The following is a 26,339-nucleotide window of genomic DNA, read 5'->3' as shown; positions in this document are numbered from 1 at the left end:
GGCCGAGCGGTCTAAGGCGCTGGATTAAGGCTCCAGTCTCTTCCGGGGCGTGGGTTCGAATCCCACCGCTGTCAAGGGACTTTTTCCTGACACAAACCTAGAAGTGAGACAGTGGAGAGCCCTGGAGAAATATGCAAACCTGAGAGCCCCACAATGAACACAGTGCGACGTAAAATAGGACACTCAGTTGATTGACATACAACTTTGCAATCATATGGGTCTACTGAGGAGTAGAATCTGGAAGAAATTTAGATGGCATAGGAGGAGATATTTAGGATACAATTTTGTTTTCTCGGTTATAGTAGACAGCAGCAGATAGCGTGGCCGAGCGGTCTAAGCCGCTGGATTAAGGCTCCAGTCTCTTCGGGGGCGTGCGTTCGAATCCCACCGCTGTCAAGGGAGTTTTTCCTGACACAGACAAAGAAGTGAGAGAGTGGAGAGCCCTGGAGAAATATGCAAACCTGAGAGCCCCACAATGAACACAGTGCAACGTAAAATAGGATACTCAGTTGATTGACATACAACTTTGCAATCATATGGGTCTACTGAGGAGTAAAATCTGGAGGAGTTGGAGAACAATCAAATGGCGTATGAGGAAACATTTAGGTTTCAACTTTGCTTTCTCAATTAGAGCAGACAGCAGCAGATAGCGTGGCCGAGTGGTCTAAGGCGCTGGATTAAGGCTCCAGTCTCTTCGGAGGCGTGGGTTCGAATCCCACCGCTGTCAAGGGAGATTTTCCTGACACAGACCAAGAAGTGAGACAGTGGAGAGCCCTGGAGAAATATGCAAACCTGAGAGCCCCACAATGAACACAGTGCAACGTAAAATAGGACACTCAGTTGATTGACATACAACTTTGCAATCATATGGGTCTACTGAGGAGTAAAATCTGGAGGAGTTGGAGAACAATCAAATGGCTTATGAGGAAACATTTAGGTTTCAACTTTGCTTTCTCAATTACAGCAGATAGCAGCAGATAGCGTGGCCGAGTGGTCTAAGGCGCTGGATTAAGGCTCCAGTCTCTTCGGGGGCGTGGGTTCGAATCCCACCGCTGTCAAGGGAGTTTTTCCTGACACAGACCAAGAAGTGAGACGGTGGAGAGCCCTGGAGAAATCTGCAAAACTGAGAGCTCCACAATGAACACAGTGATGTTAAATAGGACTCTCAGTTGATTCACATACAACTTTGCAATCATTTGGGTCTACTGAGGAGTAGAATCTGGAAGAAAATTATATGGCATAGGAGGAGATATTTAGGATAAAATGTTGCTTTCTCGGTTATAGTAGACAGCAGCAGATAGCGTGGCCGAGCGGTATAAGGCGCTCGATTAAGGCTCCAGTCTCTTCGGGGGCATGGGTTCGAATCCCACCGCTGTCAAGGGAGTTTTTCCTGACACAGACCTAGAAGTGAGACAGTGGAGAGCCCTGGAGAAATATGCAAACCTGAGAGCTCCACAATGAACACAGTGCGACGTGAAATAGGACACTCAGTTGATTGACATTCAACTTTGCAATCATTTGGGTCTACTGAGGAGTAGAATCTGGAAGAAAATTAGATGGCATAGGAGGAGATATTTAGGATACAATTTTGCTTTCTCGGTTATAGTAGACAGCAGCAGATAGCGTGGCCGAGCGGTCTAAGGCGCTGGATTAAGGCTCCAGTCTCTTCGGGGGCGTGGGTTCGAATCCCACCGCTGTCAAGGGAGTTTTTCCTGACACAGACCTAGAAGTGAGACAGTGGAGAGCCCTGGAGAAATATGCAAACCTGAGAGCTCCACAATGAACACAGTGGGACGTGAAATAGGACACTCAGTTGATTGACATTCAACTTTGCAATCATTTGGTTCTACTGAGGAGTAGAATCTGGAAGAAAATTAGATGGCATAGGAGGAGATATTTAGGATACAATTTTGCTTTCTCGGTTACAGTAGACAGCAGCAGATAGCGTGGCCGAGCGGTCTAAGGCGCTGGATTAAGGCTCCAGTCTCTTCGGGGGCGTGGGTTCGAATCCCACCGCTGTCACGGGAGTTTTTCCTGACACAGACCAAGAAGTGAGACGGTGGAGAGCCCTGGAGAAATCTGCAAAACTGAGAGCTCCACAATGAACACAGTGATGTTAAATAGGACTCTCAGTTGATTGACATACAACTTTGCAATCATTTGGGTTTACTGAGGAGTAGAATCTGAAAGAAAATTAGCTGGCATAGGAGGAGATATTTAGGATAAAATTTTGCTTTCTCTGTTATAGTAGACAGCAGCAGATAGCGTGGCCGAGCGGTCTAAGGCGCTGGATTAAGGCTCCAGTCTCTTCGGGGGCGTGGGTTCAAATCCCACCGCTGTCAAGGGAGTTTTTCCTGACACAGACCTAGAAGTGAGACAGTGGAGAGCCCTGGAGAAATATGCAAACCTGAGAGCTCCACAATGAACACAGTGGGACGTGAAATAGGACAATCAGTTGATTGACATTCAACTTTGCAATCATTTGGGTCTACTGAGGAGTAGAATCTGGAAGAAAATTAGATGGCATAGGAGGAGATATTTAGGATAAAATGTTCCTTTCTCGGTTATAGTAGACAGCAGCAGATAGCGTGGCCGAGCGGTCTAAGGCGCTGGATTAAGGCTCCAGTCTCTTCGGGGGCGTGGGTTCGAATCCCACCGCTGTCAAGGGAGTATTTCCTGACACAAACCTAGAAGTGAGACAGTGGAGAGCCCTGGAGAAATATGCTAACCTGAGAGCCCCACAATGAACACAGTGCGATGTAAAATAGGACACTCAGTTGATTGACATACAACTTTGCAATCATATGGGTCTACTGAGGAGTAGAATCTGGAAGAAATTTAGATGGCATAGGAGGAGATATTTAGGATACAATTTTGTTTTCTCGGTTATAGCAGACAGCAGCAGATAGCGTGGCCGAGCGGTCTAAGCCGCTGGATTAAGGCTCCAGTCTCTTCGGGGGCGTGCGTTCGAATCCCATCGCTGTCAAGGGAGTTTTTCCTGACACAAACCTAGAAGTGAGACAGTGGAGAGCCCTGGAGAAATATGCAAACCTGAGAGCCCCACAATGAACACAGTGCGATGTAAAATAGGACACTCAGTTGATTGACATACAACTTTGCAATCATATGGGTCTACTGAGGAGTAGAATCTGGAAGAAATTTAGATGGCATAGGAGGAGATATTTAGGATACAATTTTGTTTTCTCGGTTATAGCAGACAGCAGCAGATAGCGTGGCCGAGCGGTCTAAGCCGCTGGATTAAGGCTCCAGTCTCTTCGGGGGCGTGCGTTCGAATCCCACCGCTGTCAAGGGAGTTTTTCCTGACACAGACAAAGAAGTGAGAGAGTGGAGAGCCCTGGAGAAATATGCAAACCTGAGAGCCCCACAATGAACACAGTGCAACGTAAAATAGGATACTCAGTTGATTGACATACAACTTTGCAATCATATGGGTCTACTGAGGAGTAAAATCTGGAGGAGTTGGAGAACAATCAAATGGCGTATGAGGAAACATTTAGGTTTCAACTTTGCTTTCTCAATTAGAGCAGACAGCAGCAGATAGCGTGGCCGAGTGGTCTAAGGCGCTGGATTAAGGCTCCAGTCTCTTCGGAGGCGTGGGTTCGAATCCCACCGCTGTCAAGGGAGATTTTCCTGACACAGACCAAGAAGTGAGACAGTGGAGAGCCCTGGAGAAATATGCAAACCTGAGAGCTCCACAATGAACACAGTGGGACGTGAAATAGGACAATCAGTTGATTGACATTCAACTTTGCAATCATTTGGGTCTACTGAGGAGTAGAATCTGGAAGAAAATTAGATGGCATAGGAGGAGACATTTAGTATAAAATGTTCCTTTCTCGGTTATAGTAGACAGCAGCAGATAGCGTGGCCGAGCGGTCTAAGGCGCTGGATTAAGGCTCCAGTCTCTTCCGGGGCGTGGGTTCGAATCCCACCGCTGTCAAGGGACTTTTTCCTGACACAAACCTAGAAGTGAGACAGTGGAGAGCCCTGGAGAAATATGCAAACCTGAGAGCCCCACAATGAACACAGTGCGACGTAAAATAGGACACTCAGTTGATTGACATACAACTTTGCAATCATATGGGTCTACTGAGGAGTAGAATCTGGAAGAAATTTAGATGGCATAGGAGGAGATATTTAGGATACAATTTTGTTTTCTCGGTTATAGTAGACAGCAGCAGATAGCGTGGCCGAGCGGTCTAAGCCGCTGGATTAAGGCTCCAGTCTCTTCGGGGGCGTGCGTTCGAATCCCACCGCTGTCAAGGGAGTTTTTCCTGACACAGACAAAGAAGTGAGAGAGTGGAGAGCCTTGGAGAAATATGCAAACCTGAGAGCCCCACAATGAACACAGTGGGACGTGAAATAGGACACTCAGTTGATTGACATACAACTTTGCAATCATATGGGTCTACTGAGGAGTAAAATCTGGAGGAGTTGGAGAACAATCAAATGGCTTATGAGGAAACATTTAGGTTTCAACGTTGCTTTCTCAATTACAGCAGATAGCAGCAGATAGCGTGGCCGAGCGGTCTAAGGCGCTGGATTAAGGCTCCAGTCTCTTCGGGGGCGTGGGTTCGAATCCCACCGCTGTCAAGGGAGTTTTTCCTGACACAGACCTAGAAGTGAGACAGGGGAGAGCCCTGGAGAAATATGCAAACCTGAGAGCTCCACAATGAACACAGTGGGACGTGAAATAGGACACTCAGTTGATTGACATTCAACTTTGCAATCATTTGGTTCTACTGAGGAGTAGAATCTGGAAGAAAATTAGATGGCATAGGAGGAGATATTTAGGATACAATTTTGCTTTCTCGGTTACAGTAGACAGCAGCAGATAGCGTGGCCGAGCGGTCTAAGGCGCTGGATTAAGGCTCCAGTCTCTTCGGGGGCGTGGGTTCGAATCCCACCGCTGTCAAGGGAGTTTTTCCTGACACAGACCAAGAAGTGAGACGGTGGAGAGCCCTGGAGAAATCTGCAAAACTGAGAGCTCCACAATGAACACAGTGATGTTAAATAGGACTCTCAGTTGATTGACATACAACTTTGCAATCATTTGGGTCTACTGAGGAGTAGAATCTGAAAGAAAATTAGCTGGCATAGGAGGAGATATTTAGGATAAAATTTTGCTTTCTCTGTTATAGTAGACAGCAGCAGATAGCGTGGCCGAGCGGTCTAAGGCGCTGGATTAAGGCTCCAGTCTCTTCGGGGGCGTGGGTTCGAATCCCACCGCTGTCAAGGGAGTTTTTCCTGACACAGACCTAGAAGTGAGACAGTGGAGAGCCCTGGAGAAATATGCAAACCTGAGAGCTCCACAATGAACACAGTGGGACGTGAAATAGGACAATCAGTTGATTGACATTCAACTTTGCAATCATTTGGGTCTACTGAGGAGTAGAATCTGGAAGAAAATTAGATGGCATAGGAGGAGATATTTAGGATAAAATTTTCCTTTCTCGGTTATGGTAGACAGCAGCAGATAGCGTGGCCGAGCGGTCTAAGGCGCTGGATTAAGGCTCCAGTCTCTTCGGGGGCGTGGGTTCGAATCCCACCGCTGTCAAGGGAGTTTTTCCTGACACAAACCTAGAAGTGAGACAGTGGAGAGCCCTGGAGAAATATGCAAACCTGAGAGCCCCACAATGAACACAGTGATGTTAAATAGGACTCTCAGTTGATTGACATACAACTTTGCAATCATTTGGGTCTACTGAGGAGTAGAATCTGAAAGAAAATTAGCTGGCATAGGAGGAGATATTTAGGATAAAATTTTGCTTTCTCTGTTATAGTAGACAGCAGCAGATAGCGTGGCCGAGCGGTCTAAGGCGCTGGATTAAGGCTCCAGTCTCTTCGGGGGCGTGGGTTCGAATCCCACCGCTGTCAAGGGAGTTTTTCCTGACACAGACCTAGAAGTGAGACAGTGGAGAGCCCTGGAGAAATATGCAAACCTGAGAGCTCCACAATGAACACAGTGGGACGTGAAATAGGACAATCAGTTGATTGACATTCAACTTTGCAATCATTTGGGTCTACTGAGGAGTAGAATCTGGAAGAAAATTAGATGGCATAGGAGGAGATATTTAGGATAAAATGTTCCTTTCTCGGTTATAGTAGACAGCAGCAGATAGCGTGGCCGAGCGGTCTAAGGCGCTGGATTAAGGCTCCAGTCTCTTCGGGGGCGTGGGTTCGAATCCCACCGCTGTCAAGGGAGTTTTTCCTGACACAAACCTAGAAGTGAGACAGTGGAGAGCCCTGGAGAAATATGCTAACCTGAGAGCCCCACAATGAACACAGTGTGATGTAAAATAGGACACTCAGTTGATTGACATACAACTTTGCAATCATATGGGTCTACTGAGGAGTAGAATCTGGAAGAAATTTAGATGGCATAGGAGGAGATATTTAGGATACAATTTTGTTTTCTCGGTTATAGTAGACAGCAGCAGATAGCGTGGCCGAGCGGTCTAAGCCGCTGGATTAAGGCTCCAGTCTCTTCGGGGGCGTGCGTTCGAATCCCACCGCTGTCAAGGGAGTTTTTCCTGACACAGACAAAGAAGTGAGAGAGTGGAGAGCCCTGGAGAAATATGCAAACCTGAGAGCCCCACAATGAACACAGTGCAACGTAAAATAGGATACTCAGTTGATTGACATACAACTTTGCAATCATATGGGTCTACTGAGGAGTAAAATCTGGAGGAGTTGGAGAACAATCAAATGGCGTATGAGGAAACATTTAGGTTTCAACTTTGCTTTCTCAATTAGAGCAGACAGCAGCAGATAGCGTGGCCGAGTGGTCTAAGGCGCTGGATTAAGGCTCCAGTCTCTTCGGAGGCGTGGGTTCGAATCCCACCGCTGTCAAGGGAGATTTTCCTGACACAGACCAAGAAGTGAGACAGTGGAGAGCCCTGGAGAAATATGCAAACCTGAGAGCTCCACAATGAACACAGTGGGACGTGAAATAGGACAATCAGTTGATTGACATTCAACTTTGCAATCATTTGGGTCTACTGAGGAGTAGAATCTGGAAGAAAATTAGATGGCATAGGAGGAGACATTTAGGATAAAATGTTCCTTTCTCGGTTATAGTAGACAGCAGCAGATAGCGTGGCCGAGCGGTCTAAGGCGCTGGATTAAGGCTCCAGTCTCTTCCGGGGCGTGGGTTCGAATCCCACCGCTGTCAAGGGACTTTTTCCTGACACAAACCTAGAAGTGAGACAGTGGAGAGCCCTGGAGAAATATGCAAACCTGAGAGCCCCACAATGAACACAGTGCGACGTAAAATAGGACACTCAGTTGATTGACATACAACTTTGCAATCATATGGGTCTACTGAGGAGTAGAATCTGGAAGAAATTTAGATGGCATAGGAGGAGATATTTAGGATACAATTTTGTTTTCTCGGTTATAGTAGACAGCAGCAGATAGCGTGGCCGAGCGGTCTAAGCCGCTGGATTAAGGCTCCAGTCTCTTCGGGGGCGTGCGTTCGAATCCCACCGCTGTCAAGGGAGTTTTTCCTGACACAGACAAAGAAGTGAGAGAGTGGAGAGCCCTGGAGAAATATGCAAACCTGAGAGCCCCACAATGAACACAGTGCAACGTAAAATAGGATACTCAGTTGATTGACATACAACTTTGCAATCATATGGGTCTACTGAGGAGTAAAATCTGGAGGAGTTGGAGAACAATCAAATGGCGTATGAGGAAACATTTAGGTTTCAACTTTGCTTTCTCAATTAGAGCAGACAGCAGCAGATAGCGTGGCCGAGTGGTCTAAGGCGCTGGATTAAGGCTCCAGTCTCTTCGGAGGCGTGGGTTCGAATCCCACCGCTGTCAAGGGAGATTTTCCTGACACAGACCAAGAAGTGAGACAGTGGAGAGCCCTGGAGAAATATGCAAACCTGAGAGCCCCACAATGAACACAGTGCAACGTAAAATAGGACACTCAGTTGATTGACATACAACTTTGCAATCATATGGGTCTACTGAGGAGTAAAATCTGGAGGAGTTGGAGAACAATCAAATGGCTTATGAGGAAACATTTAGGTTTCAACTTTGCTTTCTCAATTACAGCAGATAGCAGCAGATAGCGTGGCCGAGTGGTCTAAGGCGCTGGATTAAGGCTCCAGTCTCTTCGGGGGCGTGGGTTCGAATCCCACCGCTGTCAAGGGAGTTTTTCCTGACACAGACCAAGAAGTGAGACGGTGGAGAGCCCTGGAGAAATCTGCAAAACTGAGAGCTCCACAATGAACACAGTGATGTTAAATAGGACTCTCAGTTGATTCACATACAACTTTGCAATCATTTGGGTCTACTGAGGAGTAGAATCTGGAAGAAAATTATATGGCATAGGAGGAGATATTTAGGATAAAATGTTGCTTTCTCGGTTATAGTAGACAGCAGCAGATAGCGTGGCCGAGCGGTATAAGGCGCTCGATTAAGGCTCCAGTCTCTTCGGGGGCATGGGTTCGAATCCCACCGCTGTCAAGGGAGTTTTTCCTGACACAGACCTAGAAGTGAGACAGTGGAGAGCCCTGGAGAAATATGCAAACCTGAGAGCTCCACAATGAACACAGTGCGACGTGAAATAGGACACTCAGTTGATTGACATTCAACTTTGCAATCATTTGGGTCTACTGAGGAGTAGAATCTGGAAGAAAATTAGATGGCATAGGAGGAGATATTTAGGATACAATTTTGCTTTCTCGGTTATAGTAGACAGCAGCAGATAGCGTGGCCGAGCGGTCTAAGGCGCTGGATTAAGGCTCCAGTCTCTTCGGGGGCGTGGGTTCGAATCCCACCGCTGTCAAGGGAGTTTTTCCTGACACAGACCTAGAAGTGAGACAGTGGAGAGCCCTGGAGAAATATGCAAACCTGAGAGCTCCACAATGAACACAGTGGGACGTGAAATAGGACACTCAGTTGATTGACATTCAACTTTGCAATCATTTGGTTCTACTGAGGAGTAGAATCTGGAAGAAAATTAGATGGCATAGGAGGAGATATTTAGGATACAATTTTGCTTTCTCGGTTACAGTAGACAGCAGCAGATAGCGTGGCCGAGCGGTCTAAGGCGCTGGATTAAGGCTCCAGTCTCTTCGGGGGCGTGGGTTCGAATCCCACCGCTGTCACGGGAGTTTTTCCTGACACAGACCAAGAAGTGAGACGGTGGAGAGCCCTGGAGAAATCTGCAAAACTGAGAGCTCCACAATGAACACAGTGATGTTAAATAGGACTCTCAGTTGATTGACATACAACTTTGCAATCATTTGGGTTTACTGAGGAGTAGAATCTGAAAGAAAATTAGCTGGCATAGGAGGAGATATTTAGGATAAAATTTTGCTTTCTCTGTTATAGTAGACAGCAGCAGATAGCGTGGCCGAGCGGTCTAAGGCGCTGGATTAAGGCTCCAGTCTCTTCGGGGGCGTGGGTTCAAATCCCACCGCTGTCAAGGGAGTTTTTCCTGACACAGACCTAGAAGTGAGACAGTGGAGAGCCCTGGAGAAATATGCAAACCTGAGAGCTCCACAATGAACACAGTGGGACGTGAAATAGGACAATCAGTTGATTGACATTCAACTTTGCAATCATTTGGGTCTACTGAGGAGTAGAATCTGGAAGAAAATTAGATGGCATAGGAGGAGATATTTAGGATAAAATGTTCCTTTCTCGGTTATAGTAGACAGCAGCAGATAGCGTGGCCGAGCGGTCTAAGGCGCTGGATTAAGGCTCCAGTCTCTTCGGGGGCGTGGGTTCGAATCCCACCGCTGTCAAGGGAGTATTTCCTGACACAAACCTAGAAGTGAGACAGTGGAGAGCCCTGGAGAAATATGCTAACCTGAGAGCCCCACAATGAACACAGTGCGATGTAAAATAGGACACTCAGTTGATTGACATACAACTTTGCAATCATATGGGTCTACTGAGGAGTAGAATCTGGAAGAAATTTAGATGGCATAGGAGGAGATATTTAGGATACAATTTTGTTTTCTCGGTTATAGCAGACAGCAGCAGATAGCGTGGCCGAGCGGTCTAAGCCGCTGGATTAAGGCTCCAGTCTCTTCGGGGGCGTGCGTTCGAATCCCATCGCTGTCAAGGGAGTTTTTCCTGACACAAACCTAGAAGTGAGACAGTGGAGAGCCCTGGAGAAATATGCAAACCTGAGAGCCCCACAATGAACACAGTGCGATGTAAAATAGGACACTCAGTTGATTGACATACAACTTTGCAATCATATGGGTCTACTGAGGAGTAGAATCTGGAAGAAATTTAGATGGCATAGGAGGAGATATTTAGGATACAATTTTGTTTTCTCGGTTATAGCAGACAGCAGCAGATAGCGTGGCCGAGCGGTCTAAGCCGCTGGATTAAGGCTCCAGTCTCTTCGGGGGCGTGCGTTCGAATCCCACCGCTGTCAAGGGAGTTTTTCCTGACACAGACAAAGAAGTGAGAGAGTGGAGAGCCCTGGAGAAATATGCAAACCTGAGAGCCCCACAATGAACACAGTGCAACGTAAAATAGGATACTCAGTTGATTGACATACAACTTTGCAATCATATGGGTCTACTGAGGAGTAAAATCTGGAGGAGTTGGAGAACAATCAAATGGCGTATGAGGAAACATTTAGGTTTCAACTTTGCTTTCTCAATTAGAGCAGACAGCAGCAGATAGCGTGGCCGAGTGGTCTAAGGCGCTGGATTAAGGCTCCAGTCTCTTCGGAGGCGTGGGTTCGAATCCCACCGCTGTCAAGGGAGATTTTCCTGACACAGACCAAGAAGTGAGACAGTGGAGAGCCCTGGAGAAATATGCAAACCTGAGAGCTCCACAATGAACACAGTGGGACGTGAAATAGGACAATCAGTTGATTGACATTCAACTTTGCAATCATTTGGGTCTACTGAGGAGTAGAATCTGGAAGAAAATTAGATGGCATAGGAGGAGACATTTAGTATAAAATGTTCCTTTCTCGGTTATAGTAGACAGCAGCAGATAGCGTGGCCGAGCGGTCTAAGGCGCTGGATTAAGGCTCCAGTCTCTTCCGGGGCGTGGGTTCGAATCCCACCGCTGTCAAGGGACTTTTTCCTGACACAAACCTAGAAGTGAGACAGTGGAGAGCCCTGGAGAAATATGCAAACCTGAGAGCCCCACAATGAACACAGTGCGACGTAAAATAGGACACTCAGTTGATTGACATACAACTTTGCAATCATATGGGTCTACTGAGGAGTAGAATCTGGAAGAAATTTAGATGGCATAGGAGGAGATATTTAGGATACAATTTTGTTTTCTCGGTTATAGTAGACAGCAGCAGATAGCGTGGCCGAGCGGTCTAAGCCGCTGGATTAAGGCTCCAGTCTCTTCGGGGGCGTGCGTTCGAATCCCACCGCTGTCAAGGGAGTTTTTCCTGACACAGACAAAGAAGTGAGAGAGTGGAGAGCCTTGGAGAAATATGCAAACCTGAGAGCCCCACAATGAACACAGTGGGACGTGAAATAGGACACTCAGTTGATTGACATACAACTTTGCAATCATATGGGTCTACTGAGGAGTAAAATCTGGAGGAGTTGGAGAACAATCAAATGGCTTATGAGGAAACATTTAGGTTTCAACGTTGCTTTCTCAATTACAGCAGATAGCAGCAGATAGCGTGGCCGAGCGGTCTAAGGCGCTGGATTAAGGCTCCAGTCTCTTCGGGGGCGTGGGTTCGAATCCCACCGCTGTCAAGGGAGTTTTTCCTGACACAGACCTAGAAGTGAGACAGGGGAGAGCCCTGGAGAAATATGCAAACCTGAGAGCTCCACAATGAACACAGTGGGACGTGAAATAGGACACTCAGTTGATTGACATTCAACTTTGCAATCATTTGGTTCTACTGAGGAGTAGAATCTGGAAGAAAATTAGATGGCATAGGAGGAGATATTTAGGATACAATTTTGCTTTCTCGGTTACAGTAGACAGCAGCAGATAGCGTGGCCGAGCGGTCTAAGGCGCTGGATTAAGGCTCCAGTCTCTTCGGGGGCGTGGGTTCGAATCCCACCGCTGTCAAGGGAGTTTTTCCTGACACAGACCAAGAAGTGAGACGGTGGAGAGCCCTGGAGAAATCTGCAAAACTGAGAGCTCCACAATGAACACAGTGATGTTAAATAGGACTCTCAGTTGATTGACATACAACTTTGCAATCATTTGGGTCTACTGAGGAGTAGAATCTGAAAGAAAATTAGCTGGCATAGGAGGAGATATTTAGGATAAAATTTTGCTTTCTCTGTTATAGTAGACAGCAGCAGATAGCGTGGCCGAGCGGTCTAAGGCGCTGGATTAAGGCTCCAGTCTCTTCGGGGGCGTGGGTTCGAATCCCACCGCTGTCAAGGGAGTTTTTCCTGACACAGACCTAGAAGTGAGACAGTGGAGAGCCCTGGAGAAATATGCAAACCTGAGAGCTCCACAATGAACACAGTGGGACGTGAAATAGGACAATCAGTTGATTGACATTCAACTTTGCAATCATTTGGGTCTACTGAGGAGTAGAATCTGGAAGAAAATTAGATGGCATAGGAGGAGATATTTAGGATAAAATTTTCCTTTCTCGGTTATGGTAGACAGCAGCAGATAGCGTGGCCGAGCGGTCTAAGGCGCTGGATTAAGGCTCCAGTCTCTTCGGGGGCGTGGGTTCGAATCCCACCGCTGTCAAGGGAGTTTTTCCTGACACAAACCTAGAAGTGAGACAGTGGAGAGCCCTGGAGAAATATGCAAACCTGAGAGCCCCACAATGAACACAGTGATGTTAAATAGGACTCTCAGTTGATTGACATACAACTTTGCAATCATTTGGGTCTACTGAGGAGTAGAATCTGAAAGAAAATTAGCTGGCATAGGAGGAGATATTTAGGATAAAATTTTGCTTTCTCTGTTATAGTAGACAGCAGCAGATAGCGTGGCCGAGCGGTCTAAGGCGCTGGATTAAGGCTCCAGTCTCTTCGGGGGCGTGGGTTCGAATCCCACCGCTGTCAAGGGAGTTTTTCCTGACACAGACCTAGAAGTGAGACAGTGGAGAGCCCTGGAGAAATATGCAAACCTGAGAGCTCCACAATGAACACAGTGGGACGTGAAATAGGACAATCAGTTGATTGACATTCAACTTTGCAATCATTTGGGTCTACTGAGGAGTAGAATCTGGAAGAAAATTAGATGGCATAGGAGGAGATATTTAGGATAAAATGTTCCTTTCTCGGTTATAGTAGACAGCAGCAGATAGCGTGGCCGAGCGGTCTAAGGCGCTGGATTAAGGCTCCAGTCTCTTCGGGGGCGTGGGTTCGAATCCCACCGCTGTCAAGGGAGTTTTTCCTGACACAAACCTAGAAGTGAGACAGTGGAGAGCCCTGGAGAAATATGCTAACCTGAGAGCCCCACAATGAACACAGTGTGATGTAAAATAGGACACTCAGTTGATTGACATACAACTTTGCAATCATATGGGTCTACTGAGGAGTAGAATCTGGAAGAAATTTAGATGGCATAGGAGGAGATATTTAGGATACAATTTTGTTTTCTCGGTTATAGCAGACAGCAGCAGATAGCGTGGCCGAGCGGTCTAAGCCGCTGGATTAAGGCTCCAGTCTCTTCGGGGGCGTGCGTTCGAATCCCACCGCTGTCAAGGGAGTTTTTCCTGACACAAACCTAGAAGTGAGACAGTGGAGAGCCCTGGAGAAATATGCAAACCTGAGAGCCCCACAATGAACACAGTGCGATGTAAAATAGGACACTCAGTTGATTGACATACAACTTTGCAATCATATGGGTCTACTGAGGAGTAGAATCTGGAAGAAATTTAGATGGCATAGGAGGAGATATTTAGGATACAATTTTGTTTTCTCGGTTATAGCAGACAGCAGCAGATAGCGTGGCCGAGCGGTCTAAGCCGCTGGATTAAGGCTCCAGTCTCTTCGGGGGCGTGCGTTCGAATCCCACCGCTGTCAAGGGAGTTTTTCCTGACACAGACAAAGAAGTGAGAGAGTGGAGAGCCCTGGAGAAATATGCAAACCTGAGAGCCCCACAATGAACACAGTGCAACGTAAAATAGGATACTCAGTTGATTGACATACAACTTTGCAATCATATGGGTCTACTGAGGAGTAAAATCTGGAGGAGTTGGAGAACAATCAAATGGCGTATGAGGAAACATTTAGGTTTCAACTTTGCTTTCTCAATTAGAGCAGACAGCAGCAGATAGCGTGGCCGAGTGGTCTAAGGCGCTGGATTAAGGCTCCAGTCTCTTCGGAGGCGTGGGTTCGAATCCCACCGCTGTCAAGGGAGATTTTCCTGACACAGACCAAGAAGTGAGACAGTGGAGAGCCCTGGAGAAATATGCAAACCTGAGAGCTCCACAATGAACACAGTGGGACGTGAAATAGGACAATCAGTTGATTGACATTCAACTTTGCAATCATTTGGGTCTACTGAGGAGTAGAATCTGGAAGAAAATTAGATGGCATAGGAGGAGACATTTAGGATAAAATGTTCCTTTCTCGGTTATAGTAGACAGCAGCAGATAGCGTGGCCGAGCGGTCTAAGGCGCTGGATTAAGGCTCCAGTCTCTTCCGGGGCGTGGGTTCGAATCCCACCGCTGTCAAGGGACTTTTTCCTGACACAAACCTAGAAGTGAGACAGTGGAGAGCCCTGGAGAAATATGCAAACCTGAGAGCCCCACAATGAACACAGTGCGACGTAAAATAGGACACTCAGTTGATTGACATACAACTTTGCAATCATATGGGTCTACTGAGGAGTAGAATCTGGAAGAAATTTAGATGGCATAGGAGGAGATATTTAGGATACAATTTTGTTTTCTCGGTTATAGTAGACAGCAGCAGATAGCGTGGCCGAGCGGTCTAAGCCGCTGGATTAAGGCTCCAGTCTCTTCGGGGGCGTGCGTTCGAATCCCACCGCTGTCAAGGGAGTTTTTCCTGACACAGACAAAGAAGTGAGAGAGTGGAGAGCCCTGGAGAAATATGCAAACCTGAGAGCCCCACAATGAACACAGTGGGACGTGAAATAGGACACTCAGTTGATTGACATACAACTTTGCAATCATATGGGTCTACTGAGGAGTAAAATCTGGAGGAGTTGGAGAACAATCAAATGGCTTATGAGGAAACATTTAGGTTTCAACTTTGCTTTCTCAATTACAGCCGATAGCAGCAGATAGCGTGGCCGAGCGGTCTAAGGCGCTGGATTAAGGCTCCAGTCTCTTCGGGGGCGTGGGTTCGAATCCCACCGCTGTCAAGGGAGTTTTTCCTGACACAGACCTAGAAGTGAGACAGGGGAGAGCCCTGGAGAAATATGCAAACCTGAGAGCTCCACAATGAACACAGTGGGACGTGAAATAGGACACTCAGTTGATTGACATTCAACTTTGCAATCATTTGGTTCTACTGAGGAGTAGAATCTGGAAGAAAATTAGATGGCATAGGAGGAGATATTTAGGATACAATTTTGCTTTCTCGGTTACAGTAGACAGCAGCAGATAGCGTGGCCGAGCGGTCTAAGGCGCTGGATTAAGGCTCCAGTCTCTTCGGGGGCGTGGGTTCGAATCCCACCGCTGTCAAGGGAGTTTTTCCTGACACAGACCAAGAAGTGAGACGGTGGAGAGCCCTGGAGAAATCTGCAAAACTGAGAGCTCCACAATGAACACAGTGATGTTAAATAGGACTCTCAGTTGATTGACATACAACTTTGCAATCATTTGGGTCTACTGAGGAGTAGAATCTGAAAGAAAATTAGCTGGCATAGGAGGAGATATTTAGGATAAAATTTTGCTTTCTCTGTTATAGTAGACAGCAGCAGATAGCGTGGCCGAGCGGTCTAAGGCGCTGGATTAAGGCTCCAGTCTCTTCGGGGGCGTGGGTTCGAATCCCACCGCTGTCAAGGGAGTTTTTCCTGACACAGACCTAGAAGTGAGACAGTGGAGAGCCCTGGAGAAATATGCAAACCTGAGAGCTCCACAATGAACACAGTGGGACGTGAAATAGGACAATCAGTTGATTGACATTCAACTTTGCAATCATTTGGGTCTACTGAGGAGTAGAATCTGGAAGAAAATTAGATGGCATAGGAGGAGATATTTAGGATAAAATTTTCCTTTCTCGGTTATGGTAGACAGCAGCAGATAGCGTGGCCGAGCGGTCTAAGGCGCTGGATTAAGGCTCCAGTCTCTTCGGGGGCGTGGGTTCGAATCCCACCGCTGTCAAGGGAGTTTTTCCTGACACAAACCTAGAAGTGAGACAGTGGAGAGCCCTGGAGAAATATGCAAACCTGAGAGCCCCACAATGAACACAGTGATGTTAAATAGGACTCTCAGTTGATTGACATACAACTTTGCAATCATTTGGGTCTACTGAGGAGTAGAATCTGAAAGAAAATTAGCTGGCATAGGAGGAGATATTTAGGATAAAATTTTGCTTTCTCTGTTATAGTAGACAGCAGCAGATAGCGTGGCCGAGCGGTCTAAGCCGCTGGATTAAGGCTCCAGTCTCTTCGGGGGCGTGCGTTCGAATCCCACCGCTGTCAAGGGAGTTTTTCCTGACACAGACAAAGAAGTGAGAGAGTGGAGAGCCCTGGAGAAATATGCAAACCTGAGAGCCCCACAATGAACACAGTGCAACGTAAAATAGGACACTCAGTTGATTGACATACAACTTTGCAATCATATGGGTCTACTGAGGAGTAAAATCTGGAGGAGTTGGAGAACAATCAAATGGCTTATGAGGAAACATTTAGGTTTCAACTTTGCTTTCTCAATTACAGCAGATAGCAGCAGATACCGTGGCCGAGTGGTCTAAGGCGCTGGATTAAGGCTCCAGTCTCTTCGGGGGCGTGGGTTCGAATCCCACCGCTGTCAAGGGAGTTTTTCCTGACACAGACCAAGAAGTGAGACGGTGGAAAGCCCTGGAGAAATCTGCAAAACTGAGAGCTCCACAATGAACACAGTGATGTTAAATAGGACTCTCAGTTGATTCACATACAACTTTGCAATCATTTGGGTCTACTGAGGAGTAGAATCTGGAAGAAAATTATATGGCATAGGAGGAGATATTTAGGATAAAATGTTGCTTTCTCGGTTATAGTAGACAGCAGCAGATAGCGTGGCCGAGCGGTCTAAGGCGCTCGATTAAGGCTCCAGTCTCTTCGGGGGCATGGGTTCGAATCCCACCGCTGTCAAGGGAGTTTTTCCTGACACAGACCTAGAAGTGAGACAGTGGAGAGCCCTGGAGAAATATGCAAACCTGAGAGCTCCACAATGAACACAGTGCGACGTGAAATAGGACACTCAGTTGATTGACATTCAACTTTGCAATCATTTGGGTCTACTGAGGAGTAGAATCTGGAAGAAAATTAGATGGCATAGGAGGAGATATTTAGGATACAATTTTGCTTTCTCGGTTATAGTAGACAGCAGCAGATAGCGTGGCCGAGCGGTCTAAGGCGCTGGATTAAGGCTCCAGTCTCTTCGGGGGCGTGGGTTCGAATCCCACCGCTGTCAAGGGAGTTTTTCCTGACACAGACCTAGAAGTGAGACAGTGGAGAGCCCTGGAGAAATATGCAAACCTGAGAGCTCCACAATGAACACAGTGGGACGTGAAATAGGACACTCAGTTGATTGACATTCAACTTTGCAATCATTTGGTTCTACTGAGGAGTAGAATCTGGAAGAAAATTAGATGGCATAGGAGGAGATATTTAGGATACAATTTTGCTTTCTCGGTTACAGTAGACAGCAGCAGATAGCGTGGCCGAGCGGTCTAAGGCGCTGGATTAAGGCTCCAGTCTCTTCGGGGGCGTGGGTTCGAATCCCACCGCTGTCACGGGAGTTTTTCCTGACACAGACCAAGAAGTGAGACGGTGGAGATCCCTGGAGAAATCTGCAAAACTGAGAGCTCCACAATGAACACAGTGATGTTAAATAGGACTCTCAGTTGATTGACATACAACTTTGCAATCATTTGGGTCTACTGAGGAGTAGAATCTGAAAGAAAATTAGCTGGCATAGGAGGAGATATTTAGGATAAAATTTTGCTTTCTCTGTTATAGTAGACAGCAGCAGATAGCGTGGCCGAGCGGTCTAAGGCGCTGGATTAAGGCTCCAGTCTCTTCGGGGGCGTGGGTTCGAATCCCACCGCTGTCAAGGGAGTTTTTCCTGACACAGACCTAGAAGTGAGACAGTGGAGAGCCCTGGAGAAATATGCAAACCTGAGAGCTCCACAATGAACACAGTGGGACGTGAAATAGGACAATCAGTTGATTGACATTCAACTTTGCAATCATTTGGGTCTACTGAGGAGTAGAATCTGGAAGAAAATTAGATGGCATAGGAGGAGATATTTAGGATAAAATGTTCCTTTCTCGGTTATAGTAGACAGCAGCAGATAGCGTGGCCGAGCGGTCTAAGGCGCTGGATTAAGGCTCCAGTCTCTTCGGGGGCGTGGGTTCGAATCCCACCGCTGTCAAGGGAGTTTTTCCTGACACAAACCTAGAAGTGAGACAGTGGAGAGCCCTGGAGAAATATGCAAACCTGAGAGCCCCACAATGAACACAGTGCGATGTAAAATAGGACACTCAGTTGATTGACATACAACTTTGCAATCATATGGGTCTACTGAGGAGTAGAATCTGGAAGAAATTTAGATGGCATAGGAGGAGATATTTAGGATACAATTTTGTTTTCTCGGTTATAGCAGACAGCAGCAGATAGCGTGGCCGAGCGGTCTAAGCCGCTGGATTAAGGCTCCAGTCTCTTCGGGGGCGTGCGTTCGAATCCCACCGCTGTCAAGGGAGTTTTTCCTGACACAAACCTAGAAGTGAGACAGTGGAGAGCCCTGGAGAAATATGCAAACCTGAGAGCCCCACAATGAACACAGTGCGATGTAAAATAGGACACTCAGTTGATTGACATACAACTTTGCAATCATATGGGTCTACTGAGGAGTAGAATCTGGAAGAAATTTAGATGGCATAGGAGGAGATATTTAGGATACAATTTTGTTTTCTCGGTTATAGCAGACAGCAGCAGATAGCGTGGCCGAGCGGTCTAAGCCGCTGGATTAAGGCTCCAGTCTCTTCGGGGGCGTGCGTTCGAATCCCACCGCTGTCAAGGGAGTTTTTCCTGACACAGACAAAGAAGTGAGAGAGTGGAGAGCCCTGGAGAAATATGCAAACCTGAGAGCCCCACAATGAACACAGTGCAACGTAAAATAGGATACTCAGTTGATTGACATACAACTTTGCAATCATATGGGTCTACTGAGGAGTAAAATCTGGAGGAGTTGGAGAACAATCAAATGGCGTATGAGGAAACATTTAGGTTTCAACTTTGCTTTCTCAATTAGAGCAGACAGCAGCAGATAGCGTGGCCGAGTGGTCTAAGGCGCTGGATTAAGGCTCCAGTCTCTTCGGAGGCGTGGGTTCGAATCCCACCGCTGTCAAGGGAGATTTTCCTGACACAGACCAAGAAGTGAGACAGTGGAGAGCCCTGGAGAAATATGCAAACCTGAGAGCTCCACAATGAACACAGTGGGACGTGAAATAGGACAATCAGTTGATTGACATTCAACTTTGCAATCATTTGGGTCTACTGAGGAGTAGAATCTGGAAGAAAATTAGATGGCATAGGAGGAGACATTTAGGATAAAATGTTCCTTTCTCGGTTATAGTAGACAGCAGCAGATAGCGTGGCCGAGCGGTCTAAGGCGCTGGATTAAGGCTCCAGTCTCTTCCGTGGCGTGGGTTCGAATCCCACCGCTGACAAGGGACTTTTTCCTGACACAAACCTAGAAGTGAGACAGTGGAGAGCCCTGGAGAAATATGCAAACCTGAGAGCCCCACAATGAACACAGTGCGACGTAAAATAGGACACTCAGTTGATTGACATACAACTTTGCAATCATATGGGTCTACTGAGGAGTAGAATCTGGAAGAAATTTAGATGGCATAGGAGGAGATATTTAGGATACAATTTTGTTTTCTCGGTTATAGTAGACAGCAGCAGATAGCGTGGCCGAGCGGTCTAAGCCGCTGGATTAAGGCTCCAGTCTCTTCGGGGGCGTGCGTTCGAATCCCACCGCTGTCAAGGGAGTTTTTCCTGACACAGACAAAGAAGTGAGAGAGTGGAGAGCCCTGGAGAAATATGCAAACCTGAGAGCCCCACAATGAACACAGTGGGACGTGAAATAGGACACTCAGTTGATTGACATACAACTTTGCAATCATATGGGTCTACTGAGGAGTAAAATCTGGAGGAGTTGGAGAACAATCAAATGGCTTATGAGGAAACATTTAGGTTTCAACTTTGCTTTCTCTGTTATAGTAGACAGCAGCAGATAGCGTGGCCGAGCGGTCTAAGACGCTGGATTAAGGCTCCAGTCTCTTCGGGGACGTGGGTTTGAATCCCACCGCTGTCAAGGGAGTTTTTCCTGACACAGACCTAGAAGTGAGACAGTGGAGAGCCCTGGAGAAATATGCAAACCTGAGAGCTCCACAATGAACACAGTGGGACGTGAAATAGGACACTCAGTTGATTGACATTCAACTTTGCAATCATTTGGTTCTACTGAGGAGTAGAATCTGGAAGAAAATTAGATGGCATAGGAGGAGATATTTAGGATACAATTTTGCTTTCTCGGTTACAGTAGACAGCAGCAGATAGCGTGGCCGAGCGGTCTAAGGCGCTGGATTAAGGCTCCAGTCTCTTCGGGGGCGTGGGTTCGAATCCCACCGCTGTCAAGGGAGTTTTTCCTGACACAGACCAAGAAGTGAGACGGTGGAGAGCCCTGGAGAAATCTGCAAAACTGAGAGCTCCACAATGAACACAGTGATGTTAAATAGGACTCTCAGTTGATTGACATACAACTTTGCAATCATTTGGGTCTACTGAGGAGTAGAATCTGAAAGAAAATTAGCTGGCATAGGAGGAGATATTTAGGATAAAATTTTGCTTTCTCTGTTATAGTAGACAGCAGCAGATAGCGTGGCCGAGCGGTCTAAGGCGCTGGATTAAGGCTCCAGTCTCTTCGGGGGCGTGGGTTCGAATCCCACCGCTGTCAAGGGAGTTTTTCCTGACACAGACCTAGAAGTGAGACAGTGGAGAGCCCTGGAGAAATATGCAAACCTGAGAGCTCCACAATGAACACAGTGGGACGTGAAATAGGACAATCAGTTGATTGACATTCAACTTTGCAATCATTTGGGTCTACTGAGGAGTAGAATCTGGAAGAAAATTAGATGGCATAGGAGGAGATATTTAGGATAAAATTTTCCTTTCTCGGTTATGGTAGACAGCAGCAGATAGCGTGGCCGAGCGGTCTAAGGCGCTGGATTAAGGCTCCAGTCTCTTCGGGGGCGTGGGTTCGAATCCCACCGCTGTCAAGGGAGTTTTTCCTGACACAAACCTAGAAGTGAGACAGTGGAGAGCCCTGGAGAAATATGCAAACCTGAGAGCCCCACAATGAACACAGTGATGTTAAATAGGACTCTCAGTTGATTGACATACAACTTTGCAATCATTTGGGTCTACTGAGGAGTAGAATCTGAAAGAAAATTAGCTGGCATAGGAGGAGATATTTAGGATAAAATTTTGCTTTCTCTGTTATAGTAGACAGCAGCAGATAGCGTGGCCGAGCGGTCTAAGCCGCTGGATTAAGGCTCCAGTCTCTTCGGGGGCGTGCGTTCGAATCCCACCGCTGTCAAGGGAGTTTTTCCTGACACAGACAAAGAAGTGAGAGAGTGGAGAGCCCTGGAGAAATATGCAAACCTGAGAGCCCCACAATGAACACAGTGCAACGTAAAATAGGACACTCAGTTGATTGACATACAACTTTGCAATCATATGGGTCTACTGAGGAGTAAAATCTGGAGGAGTTGGAGAACAATCAAATGGCTTATGAGGAAACATTTAGGTTTCAACTTTGCTTTCTCAATTACAGCAGATAGCAGCAGATAGCGTGGCCGAGTGGTCTAAGGCGCTGGATTAAGGCTCCAGTCTCTTCGGGGGCGTGGGTTCGAATCCCACCGCTGTCAAGGGAGTTTTTCCTGACACAGACCAAGAAGTGAGACGGTGGAAAGCCCTGGAGAAATCTGCAAAACTGAGAGCTCCACAATGAACACAGTGATGTTAAATAGGACTCTCAGTTGATTCACATACAACTTTGCAATCATTTGGGTCTACTGAGGAGTAGAATCTGGAAGAAAATTATATGGCATAGGAGGAGATATTTAGGATAAAATGTTGCTTTCTCGGTTATAGTAGACAGCAGCAGATAGCGTGGCCGAGCGGTCTAAGGCGCTCGATTAAGGCTCCAGTCTCTTCGGGGGCATGGGTTCGAATCCCACCGCTGTCAAGGGAGTTTTTCCTGACACAGACCTAGAAGTGAGACAGTGGAGAGCCCTGGAGAAATATGCAAACCTGAGAGCTCCACAATGAACACAGTGCGACGTGAAATAGGACACTCAGTTGATTGACATTCAACTTTGCAATCATTTGGGTCTACTGAGGAGTAGATTCTGGAAGAAAATTAGATGGCATAGGAGGAGATATTTAGGATACAATTTTGCTTTCTCGGTTATAGTAGACAGCAGCAGATAGCGTGGCCGAGCGGTCTAAGGCGCTGGATTAAGGCTCCAGTCTCTTCGGGGGCGTGGGTTCGAATCCCACCGCTGTCAAGGGAGTTTTTCCTGACACAGACCTAGAAGTGAGACAGTGGAGAGCCCTGGAGAAATATGCAAACCTGAGAGCTCCACAATGAACACAGTGGGACGTGAAATAGGACACTCAGTTGATTGACATTCAACTTTGCAATCATTTGGTTCTACTGAGGAGTAGAATCTGGAAGAAAATTAGATGGCATAGGAGGAGATATTTAGGATACAATTTTGCTTTCTCGGTTACAGTAGACAGCAGCAGATAGCGTGGCCGAGCGGTCTAAGGCGCTGGATTAAGGCTCCAGTCTCTTCGGGGGCGTGGGTTCGAATCCCACCGCTGTCACGGGAGTTTTTCCTGACACAGACCAAGAAGTGAGACGGTGGAGATCCCTGGAGAAATCTGCAAAACTGAGAGCTCCACAATGAACACAGTGATGTTAAATAGGACTCTCAGTTGATTGACATACAACTTTGCAATCATTTGGGTCTACTGAGGAGTAGAATCTGAAAGAAAATTAGCTGGCATAGGAGGAGATATTTAGGATAACATTTTGCTTTCTCTGTTATAGTAGACAGCAGCAGATAGCGTGGCCGAGCGGTCTAAGGCGCTGGATTAAGGCTCCAGTCTCTTCGGGGGCGTGGGTTCGAATCCCACCGCTGTCAAGGGAGTTTTTCCTGACACAGACCTAGAAGTGAGACAGTGGAGAGCCCTGGAGAAATATGCAAACCTGAGAGCTCCACAATGAACACAGTGGGACGTGAAATAGGACAATCAGTTGATTGACATTCAACTTTGCAATCATTTGGGTCTACTGAGGAGTAGAATCTGGAAGATAATTAGATGGCATAGGAGGAGATATTTAGGATAAAATGTTCCTTTCTCGGTTATAGTAGACAGCAGCAGATAGCGTGGCCGAGCGGTCTAAGGCGCTGGATTAAGGCTCCAGTCTCTTCGGGGGCGTGGGTTCGAATCCCACCGCTGTCAAGGGAGTTTTTCCTGACACAAACCTAGAAGTGAGACAGTGGAGAGCCCTGGAGAAATATGCAAACCTGAGAGCCCCACAATGAACACAGTGCGATGTAAAATAGGACACTCAGTTGATTGACATACAACTTTGCAATCATATGGGTCTACTGAGGAGTAGAATCTGGAAGAAATTTAGATGGCATAGGAGGAGATATTTAGGATACAATTTTGTTTTCTCGGTTATAGCAGACAGCAGCAGATAGCGTGGCCGAGCGGTCTAAGCCGCTGGATTAAGGCTCCAGTCTCTTCGGGGGCGTGCGTTCGAATCCCACCGCTGTCAAGGGAGTTTTTCCTGACACAAACCTAGAAGTGAGACAGTGGAGAGCCCTGGAGAAATATGCAAACCTGAGAGCCCCACAATGAACACAGTGCGATGTAAAATAGGACACTCAGTTGATTGACATACAACTTTGCAATCATATGGGTCTACTGAGGAGTAGAATCTGGAAGAAATTTAGATGGCATAGGAGGAGATATTTAGGATACAATTTTGTTTTCTCGGTTATAGCAGACAGCAGCAGATAGCGTGGCCGAGCGGTCTAAGCCGCTGGATTAAGGCTCCAGTCTCTTCGGGGGCGTGCGTTCGAATCCCACCGCTGTCAAGGGAGTTTTTCCGGACACAGACAAAGAAGTGAGAGAGTGGAGAGCCCTGGAGAAATATGCAAACCTGAGAGCCCCACAATGAACACAGTGCAACGTAAAATAGGATACTCAGTTGATTGACATACAACTTTGCAATCATATGGGTCTACTGAGGAGTAAAATCTGGAGGAGTTGGAGAACAATCAAATGGCGTATGAGGAAACATTTAGGTTTCAACTTTGCTTTCTCAATTAGAGCAGACAGCAGCAGATAGCGTGGCCGAGTGGTCTAAGGCGCTGGATTAAGGCTCCAGTCTCTTCGGAGGCGTGGGTTCGAATCCCACCGCTGTCAAGGGAGATTTTCCTGACACAGACCAAGAAGTGAGACAGTGGAGAGCCCTGGAGAAATATGCAAACCTGAGAGCTCCACAATGAACACAGTGGGACGTGAAATAGGACAATCAGTTGATTGACATTCAACTTTGCAATCATTTGGGTCTACTGAGGAGTAGAATCTGGAAGAAAATTAGATGGCATAGGAGGAGACATTTAGGATAAAATGTTCCTTTCTCGGTTATAGTAGACAGCAGCAGATAGCGTGGCCGAGCGGTCTAAGGCGCTGGATTAAGGCTCCAGTCTCTTCCGTGGCGTGGGTTCGAATCCCACCGCTGACAAGGGACTTTTTCCTGACACAAACCTAGAAGTGAGACAGTGGAGAGCCCTGGAGAAATATGCAAACCTGAGAGCCCCACAATGAACACAGTGCGACGTAAAATAGGACACTCAGTTGATTGACATACAACTTTGCAATCATATGGGTCTACTGAGGAGTAGAATCTGGAAGAAATTTAGATGGCATAGGAGGAGATATTTAGGATACAATTTTGTTTTCTCGGTTATAGTAGACAGCAGCAGATAGCGTGGCCGAGCGGTCTAAGCCGCTGGATTAAGGCTCCAGTCTCTTCGGGGGCGTGCGTTCGAATCCCACCGCTGTCAAGGGAGTTTTTCCTGACACAGACAAAGAAGTGAGAGAGTGGAGAGCCCTGGAGAAATATGCAAACCTGAGAGCCCCACAATGAACACAGTGGGACGTGAAATAGGACACTCAGTTGATTGACATACAACTTTGCAATCATATGGGTCTACTGAGGAGTAAAATCTGGAGGAGTTGGAGAACAATCAAATGGCTTATGAGGAAACATTTAGGTTTCAACTTTGCTTTCTCTGTTATAGTAGACAGCAGCAGATAGCGTGGCCGAGCGGTCTAAGACGCTGGATTAAGGCTCCAGTCTCTTCGGGGGCGTGGGTTTGAATCCCACCGCTGTCAAGGGAGTTTTTCCTGACACAGACCTAGAAGTGAGACAGTGGAGAGCCCTGGAGAAATATGCAAACCTGAGAGCTCCACAATGAACACAGTGGTACGTGAAATAGGACACTCAGTTGATTGACATTCAACTTTGCAATCATTTGGGTCTACTGAGGAGTAAAATCTGGAGGAGTTGGAGAACAATCAAATGGCGTATGAGGAAACATTTAGGTTTCAACTTTGCTTTCTCAATTAGAGCAGACAGCAGCAGATAGCGTGGCTGAGTGGTCTAAGTTGCTGGATTAAGGCTCCAGTCTCTTCGGGGGCGTGGGTTCGAATCCCACCGCTGTCAAGGGAGTTTTTCCTGACACAGACCAAGAAGTGAGACGGTGGAGATCCCTGGAGAAATCTGAAAAACTGAGAGCTCCACAATGAACACACTGAGGTTAAATAGGACTCTCAGTTGATTGACATACAACTTTGCAATCATTTGGGTCTACCGAGGAGTAGAATCTGAAAGAAAATTAGCTGGCATAGGAGGAGATATTTAGGATAAAATTTTGCTTTCTCTGTTATAGTAGACAGCAGCAGATAGCGTGGCCGAGCGGTCTAAGACGCTGGATTAAGGCTCCAGTCTCTTCGGGGGCGTGGGTTTGAATCCCACCGCTGTCAAGGGAGTTTTTCCTGACACAGACCTAGAAGTGAGACAGTGGAGAGCCCTGGAGAA

Source organism: Notolepis coatsorum (genome assembly GCF_963971535.1).
Source record: "Notolepis coatsorum genome assembly, chromosome: 13".
In the NCBI taxonomy this organism is placed as follows: domain Eukaryota; kingdom Metazoa; phylum Chordata; class Actinopteri; order Aulopiformes; family Paralepididae; genus Notolepis; species Notolepis coatsorum.
Note: the sequence above shows the minus strand (reverse complement) of the source record.